The following is a 7,531-nucleotide window of genomic DNA, read 5'->3' as shown; positions in this document are numbered from 1 at the left end:
AACCCCGTTCTCTTGAACGCTTCCGCGCGCGATCTACAAGGGTATGTAGATCCACTCCTCCCTCGTTGCTAGATGACTCCATAGATTGATCTTGGTGACACGTAGGAAACATTTTGAATTGTTGCTACGTTTCCCAACAGATCATACTAAAACTTTATTCTACTAGATCAAGATATTATCAAAAGGATCGAACTAAGAAAAACGGTAAAGATAAAAGTTGTGATGGTGATACGATACCGGGGCACTCCCCCAAGCTTGGCAGTTGCCAAGGGGAGTGCCCATACCCGATGCTCAGTTCTTCTTTATTGGTGAAGAAGGTGATGGTTTTGTTGATGGCGTAGGTTTCTTCCTTAATTTGCGCTTGAGGACATAATTTTGGTCCCTTAGGTCATCGATCTCCTGCTCCAGGCTCAGTATCTTTTTGCATAATTCCTGCTTGTTTTCCTGCAAGAGGCAAAAAGGGATAAACTCGATCTTAGGTTTCTTTACTCTATCTGGGAGGCTTGACCTTTTGAACTCCACATGCATGTCCCCAGGTTGAGGTAATGGGACTTCATCTTCTTCTGAGCTCGTCTCCTCCTTTCCCTTGGGTTCATAGCCCTCTTCTTCTTCCGTAGTCCAACGACAATGCTCCACATCCCCATAGACCTTAGGATCTGCAAGGTAATCAGCCACATAGCTTTCTCCTTCCGAATCATGGGACGACATGTTGCTCTAATCTGCAGCAGGACGGCTCGAAACAAAGACATGAGATATTTGCATGATACGGAGGTCAAAACCTACAGGAGATTATATAATGAATTTTTACCGACCTAAAGAAGTATCGTGCAAGAAAACGGACACGGAGAGCGCTCGAGGTACCCACAAGGCAGGGGGGCGCGCCCTCCACCCTCGTGGAAGCCTCGTGTGCTTTCCGGTCTGCTTCTTATTTTCCTATTTTTCAAAATATTCCAAAATGGAGAAAAATTGCCATTAGAACTGTTTTGGAGTCAGTTTACTTACCGTACCACATACCTATTCCTTTTAGGAGTCTGAAACGTACTGGAAAGTGTCCCTTATGTATTCCTCCAGGGTTACGGTTTCAATGATATTAGTTTCAACATTTATAGGATTACCTCAGATATAATGTTTGATTCTTTGACCATTCACCACCCTCGGATTTGTGCCTTCGAAGTGGTTGATTTTTATGGCACCGGAATGATAGACCTCCTCAATAACGTAAGGACCTTCCCATTTAGAGGGAAGTTTTCCTGCAAAAAATCTTAAACGAGAGTTGTATAACAGTACATAATCACCTACATTGAACCCACGCTTTTGTATCCTTTTATCATGCCATCTTTTAACTTTTTCTTTAAACAGTTTGGCATTCTCATAGGCTTGGGTTCTCCACTCATCAAGTGAGCTACTGTCAAATAACCTATTCTCACCGGCAATTTTGAAATCATAATTGATCTCTTTAATGGCCCAATATGCATTATGTTCTAGCTCAAGAGGTAAATGACATGCTTTACCATAAACCATTTTATACGGAGACATACCGATAGGATTTTTATATGCAGTTCTATAGGCCCATAATGCATCATCAAGTTTCTTGGACCAATTCTTTCTAGATCTATTAACAGTCTGTTGCAAAATTAATTTGAGCTCTCTGTTACTCAATTCTACTTGACCACTAGACTGTGGGTGATAAGGATATGCAATTCTATGATTAACGTCATACTTAGCAAGCATTTTACGAAAGGCACCATGAATAAAATGTGAACCACCATCAGTCATTAAATATCTAGGGACTCCAAACCTCGGGAAAATAACTTCTTTAAGCATCTTAATAGAGGTGTTATGATCAGCACTACTAGTTGGAATAGCTTCTACCCACTTAGTAACGTAATCAACAGCGACTAAAATATGTGTATACCCGTTAGAGGAAGGAAAAGGTCCCATATAATCAAAGCCCCAAACATCAAATGGTTCAATAACAAGTGAATAATTCATAGGCATTTCTTGACGTCTACTAATATTACCAATTCTTTGACATTCATCACAAGACAAGACAAACTTACGGGCATCCTTGAAGAGAGTAGGCCAATAAAAACCGGATTGCAATACCTTATGTGCAGTTCTATCTCCAGCATGGTGTCCTCCATAAGCCTCGGAGTTACACTTGCGTAGGATCTGTTCCTGTTCATGCTTGGGCACACAACGTCTAATAATACGATCTACTCCTTCTTTATAAAGATGTGGGTCATCCCAAAAGTAATGTCTCAAATCATAGAAGAACTTTTTCTTTTGCTGGTATGTGAAACTAGGTGGTATAAATTTAGCAACAATATAATTAGCATAATCAGCATACCATGGAGCAGTACGAGAAGCATTTATGACATTTAATTGTTCATCAGGAAAGCTATCATCAATAGGTAGTGGGTCATCAAGAACATTTTCTAACCTAGAAAAGTTGTCTGCAACAGGGTTCTCAGCTCCCTTTCTATCAATGATATGCAAATGAAATTCTTGTAGCAGGAGAACCCATCTAATAAGTCTAGGTTTAGCATCTTTCTTTTCCGTAAGGTATTTAATAGCAGCATGATCAGTGTGAATAGTTACTTTAGAATCAACAATATAAGGTCTGAACTTATCACAAGCAAAAACAACTGCTAAAAATTCTTTTTCAGTGGTAGCGTAATTTCTCTGGGCATTGTCTAGAGTTTTACTAGCATATTGAATAACATTTAATTTCTTATCAACTCTTTGCCCTAGAACAACACCTACAGCATAATCACTGGCATCACACATAATTTCAAAGGGTAAATTCCAATCAAGTGGCTGAACAATAGGTGCAGAAATTAATGCTTTCTTAAGTATTTCAAATGCTTCTACACAATCATCATCAAAGACAAAAGGAATATCTTTTTGTAATTGATTAGTCAGAGGCCAAGAAATTTTTAAGAAGTCCTTAATAAACCTCCTATAAAAACCGACGTGACCGAGGAAGCTTCTTATACCTTTAATGTCCTTGGGACATGGCATCTTTTCAATATCATCAACTTTAGCCTTGTCGACTTCAATACCTCTTTCAGAAATTTTATGCCCCAAGACAATACCTTCATTAACCATAAAGTGGCATTTCTCCCAATTCAGAACAAGATTAGTTTCTTCACATCTCTGCAAAACTTGATCAAGGTTGCTCAACCAATCATCAAAAGAGGATCCATAAACGGAGAAATCGTCCATGAAAACCTCACATATCTTTTCACAAAAGTCAGAAAATATAGCCATCATGCATATTTGAAAGGTAGCAGGTGCATTACATAAACCAAAAGGCATACGTCTATAAGAAAAAGTACCGAAAGGGCAAGTAAAAGTGGTCTTTGCTTGATCATCAGCTGACACGGGTATTTGAGAGAAACCAGAGTAACCATCTAGAAAGCAAAAATGTGTATGTTTGGATAATCTTTCTAGCATTTGATCAATAAAAGGTAAGGGGCAATGATCTTTTTTAGTAGCCTTATTTAATTTGCAGAAATCAATTACCATCCTATAACCTGTAATAATTCTTTGCGGAATCAACTCATCTTTATCATTAGGAACAACAGTAATACCTCCCTTCTTAGGGACACAATGGACAGGACTTACCCACTGACTGTCAGCAACGGGATAAATTATACCTGCCTCAAGGAGTTTTAATATTTCCTTTCTTACCACTTCTTTCATCATAGGATTCAGCCATCGTTGGTGATCAATAACTGGTTTGGCGTCTTTCTCCAAATTTATTTTGCGTTGACATAGAGTGGGACTAATGCCCTTAAGATCATCAAGAGTATATCCAATAGCAGCACGGTGCTTTTTCAGAGTTTTCAATATTTTTTCTTCTTCATGCTCTGGAAGGTTAGCACTAATAATAATAGGATATATCTTCTTTTCATCAAGATAAGCATATTTAAGGGTAACAGGTAATGGTTTAAGCTCAAACACGGGATCACCCTTGGGTGGAGGAGGATCCCCTAGGATTTCAACAGGCAAATTGTGTTTCAGAATGGGTCCTTGTTTAAAGAATACTTCATCTATTTCCCTTCTTTCATTCATAAACATATCATTCACATGGTCTAGCAAATATTGTTCTAAAGGATCATTAGGAGGCACAACAATAGAAGCAAGACCAATAATTTCATCTTTGCTAGGAAATTCTTCATCACGGGGTTGTCTACGAAATTTAGAAAAATTAGACTCATGAGACATATCATCCAAACCAATAGTAACAACATCCTTCTTGCAATCTATCTTAGCATTAACAGTATTCAAGAAGGGTCTACCAAATATAATGGGAAAAAAGATATCTTGAGGGGAACCAAGAACAAGGAAATCAGCAGGATATTTAGCCTTCCCACACAATACTTCAACGTCTCTAACAATCCCAATTGGTGAAATAGTATCTCTATTAGCAAGCTTAATGGTAACATTGATATCTTTTATCTCAGCTCATGCAATATCATGCATAATTTCTTTGTATAAGGAAATAGGTATTGCACTAGCACTAGCACCCATATCACACAAGCCATGATAACAATGATCTTCTATTTTAACAAAAATAACAGGCATGCCTACCACAGGTCTATGTTTATCCTTAGTACCAGGTTTAGCAATTCTAGCAGTTTCTTCATAGAAATAAATAACATGCCCATCAATATTATCAGCCAAGAGATCTTTAACAATAGCAATATTAGGTTCAACTTTAACTTGCTCAGGAGGTGTATAAGTTCTAATATTACTTTTACGAACCACAGTTGAAGCTTTAGCATGATCCTTTATTCTAACAGAGAAAAGTGGTTTCTCAACATAAGCAGTAGGAACAATAGGATAATTATAAGTGTAGTTTTTTCTTCAACTTTAATAGGTGCAACTACCTTTGTTTCAATGGGAGGATTATATTTAAACCACTTCTCCTTAGGGAGATCAACATGAGTAGCAAAGGATTCACAGAAAGAAGCTACTATCTCAGAGTCAAGTACATATTTAGTGCTAAATTTATGGAAAACTTCGGTATCCATAAAAGATTTAACACAATCAAACTTAGGTGTTATATCTGACTCCTTACCTTCGTCGAGATCCCAATATTCAGAGTTGTGTTTAATTCTCTCCAATAAATTCCATTTCAATTCAATAGTCTTCATCATAAAGGAACCAATACAAGAAGTATCGAGCATGGAGCGATTGTTATCAGAAAGCCGAGCATAAAAATTTTGAATAATCATTTCTCTTGAGAGCTCATGATTGAGGCATGAATATAACATTGACTTAAGCCTCCCCCAAGCTTGAGTGATGCTTTCTCCTTCGCGGGGCCAAAAATTATATATATAATTACGATCAAGATGAATAAGATGCATAGGATAAAACTTCTGGTGAAATTCCAATTTCAACAGCTTATAGTCCCATGATCTCATATCATCACATAGCCTATACCATGTCAATGCATCTCCCTTCAAAGATAAAGGGAAGACCTTCTTCTTGATAACATCATCGGGCATACCTGCAAGCTTAAATAATCCACAAACTTCATCCACATAGATTAAGTGTAAGTCGGGATGCAATGTTCCATCTCCTGCAAAAGGATTAGCTAGCAGTTTCTCTATCATACCCGAAGGAATTTCGAATTAAACATTTTCATTTTCAGTAGGTTGAGGAGCAACTATTTTCTCTACCGGTCGGGGTGAAGATACCCCGAACAAGCCCCTCAAAGGATTACTTTCCATAGTAACAAGTGACAGTAAATTTCAGCACACTATATAAATTTTTCCTTACCAAATTCCACCTACCAAAGGCGCTTCACTCCCCGGCAATGGCGCCAGAAAAGAGTCTTGATGACCCACAAGTATAGGGGATCTATCATAGTCCTTTCAATAAGTAAGAGTGTCGAACCCAACGAGGAGCAGAAGGAAATGATAAGCGGTTTTCAGCAAGGTATTCTCTGCAAGCACTGAAATTATCGGTAACAGATAGTTTTGTGATAAGGTAATTGGTAACGAGTAACAAGTAACAAGTGTAAATAAAGTGCAGCAAGATGGCCCAATCCTTTTTGTAGCAAAGGACAAGCCTGGACAAACTCTTATATGAAGTAAAGCGCTCCCGAGGACACATGGGAATTATCGTCAAGCTAATTTTCATCACAATCATATGATTCGCATTCGGTACTTTGATAATTTGATATGTGGGTGCTGTCCTTACTTGGACAAGCATCCCACTTATGATTAACCCCCATTGCAAGCATCCGCAACTACAACAGAAGTATTAAGGTAAACCTAACCATAGCATGAAACATATGGATCCAAATCAGCCCCTTACGAAGCAACGCATAAACTAGGGTTTAAGCTTCTGTCACTCTAGCAACCCATCATCTACTTATTACTTCCCAATGCCTCCCTCTAGTCCCAAACACTGGTGAAGTGTCATGTAGTCGATGTTCACATGACACCACTAGAGGGATGACAACATACATCTCATCAAAATATCGAACGTATACCAAATTCACATGACTACTAATAGCAAGACTTCTCCCATGTCCTCAGGAACAAACATAACTACTCGCAAAGCATATTCATGTTCATAATCAGAGGGGTATTAATATGAATAATGGATCTGAACATATGATCTTCCACCAAGTAAACCAACTAGCATCTACTACAAGGAGTAATCAACACTACTAGCAACCCACAGGTACCAATCTGAGGTTTGGATACAAAGATTGGATACAAGAGATGAACTAGGGTTTGAGATGAGATGGTGCTGGTGAAGATGTTGATGGAGATTGACCCCCTCCCGATGAGAGGATCGTTGGTGATGACGATGGTAATGATTTCCACCTCCCGGAGGGAAGTGTCCCTGGCAGAACAGCTCTGCCGAAGCCCTGGGATTGGTTCCGCCAAGGTTCCGCCTTGTGGCGGCGGAGTTTCATCCTGGAAGCTTGCTTACGATTTTTTCCTCAACAAAAGACTCCATATAGACAAAGATGGGCATCGGAGGGCCACCAGGGGGCCCATGAGGCAGGGGGCGCGCCAGGGGGTAGGGTGTGCCCCCCACCCTCATGGCTAGTGGGTGGCCCCCCTCTGGTACTTCTTGCGCTCAGTATTTTTTATATATTCTGGAAATAACTTCCGTGAAGTTTCAGGACTTTTGGAGCTGTGCAGAATAGGTCTCTAATATTTGCTCCTTTTCCAGCCCAGTATTCCAGCTGGCGGCATTCTCCCTCTTTATGTAAACCTTGTAAAATAAGAGAGAATAGGCATAAGTATTGTGACATAATGTGTAATAACAGCCCATAATGCAATAAATATCGATATAAAAGCATGATGCAAAATGGATGTATCACGTATGTGTAGCTGGGATCGTGTCCAATGGTGTCTCATCACCAGACATTGCTGACCCGGACAGAAAATCTATCGTCGCCGCTACACATCCATGCTATTTGGCACAAGGTGCCATCCATAGATCGCATCTCTGAAGCAACATTAGCAAACACTGGATCGGGTCTGATCTGTGCTGC

Source organism: Triticum urartu, chromosome 3 (assembly GCF_003073215.2).
Source record: "Triticum urartu cultivar G1812 chromosome 3, Tu2.1, whole genome shotgun sequence".
Lineage (NCBI taxonomy): Eukaryota > Viridiplantae > Streptophyta > Magnoliopsida > Poales > Poaceae > Triticum > Triticum urartu.
This window is presented reverse-complemented; position numbering follows the sequence as displayed.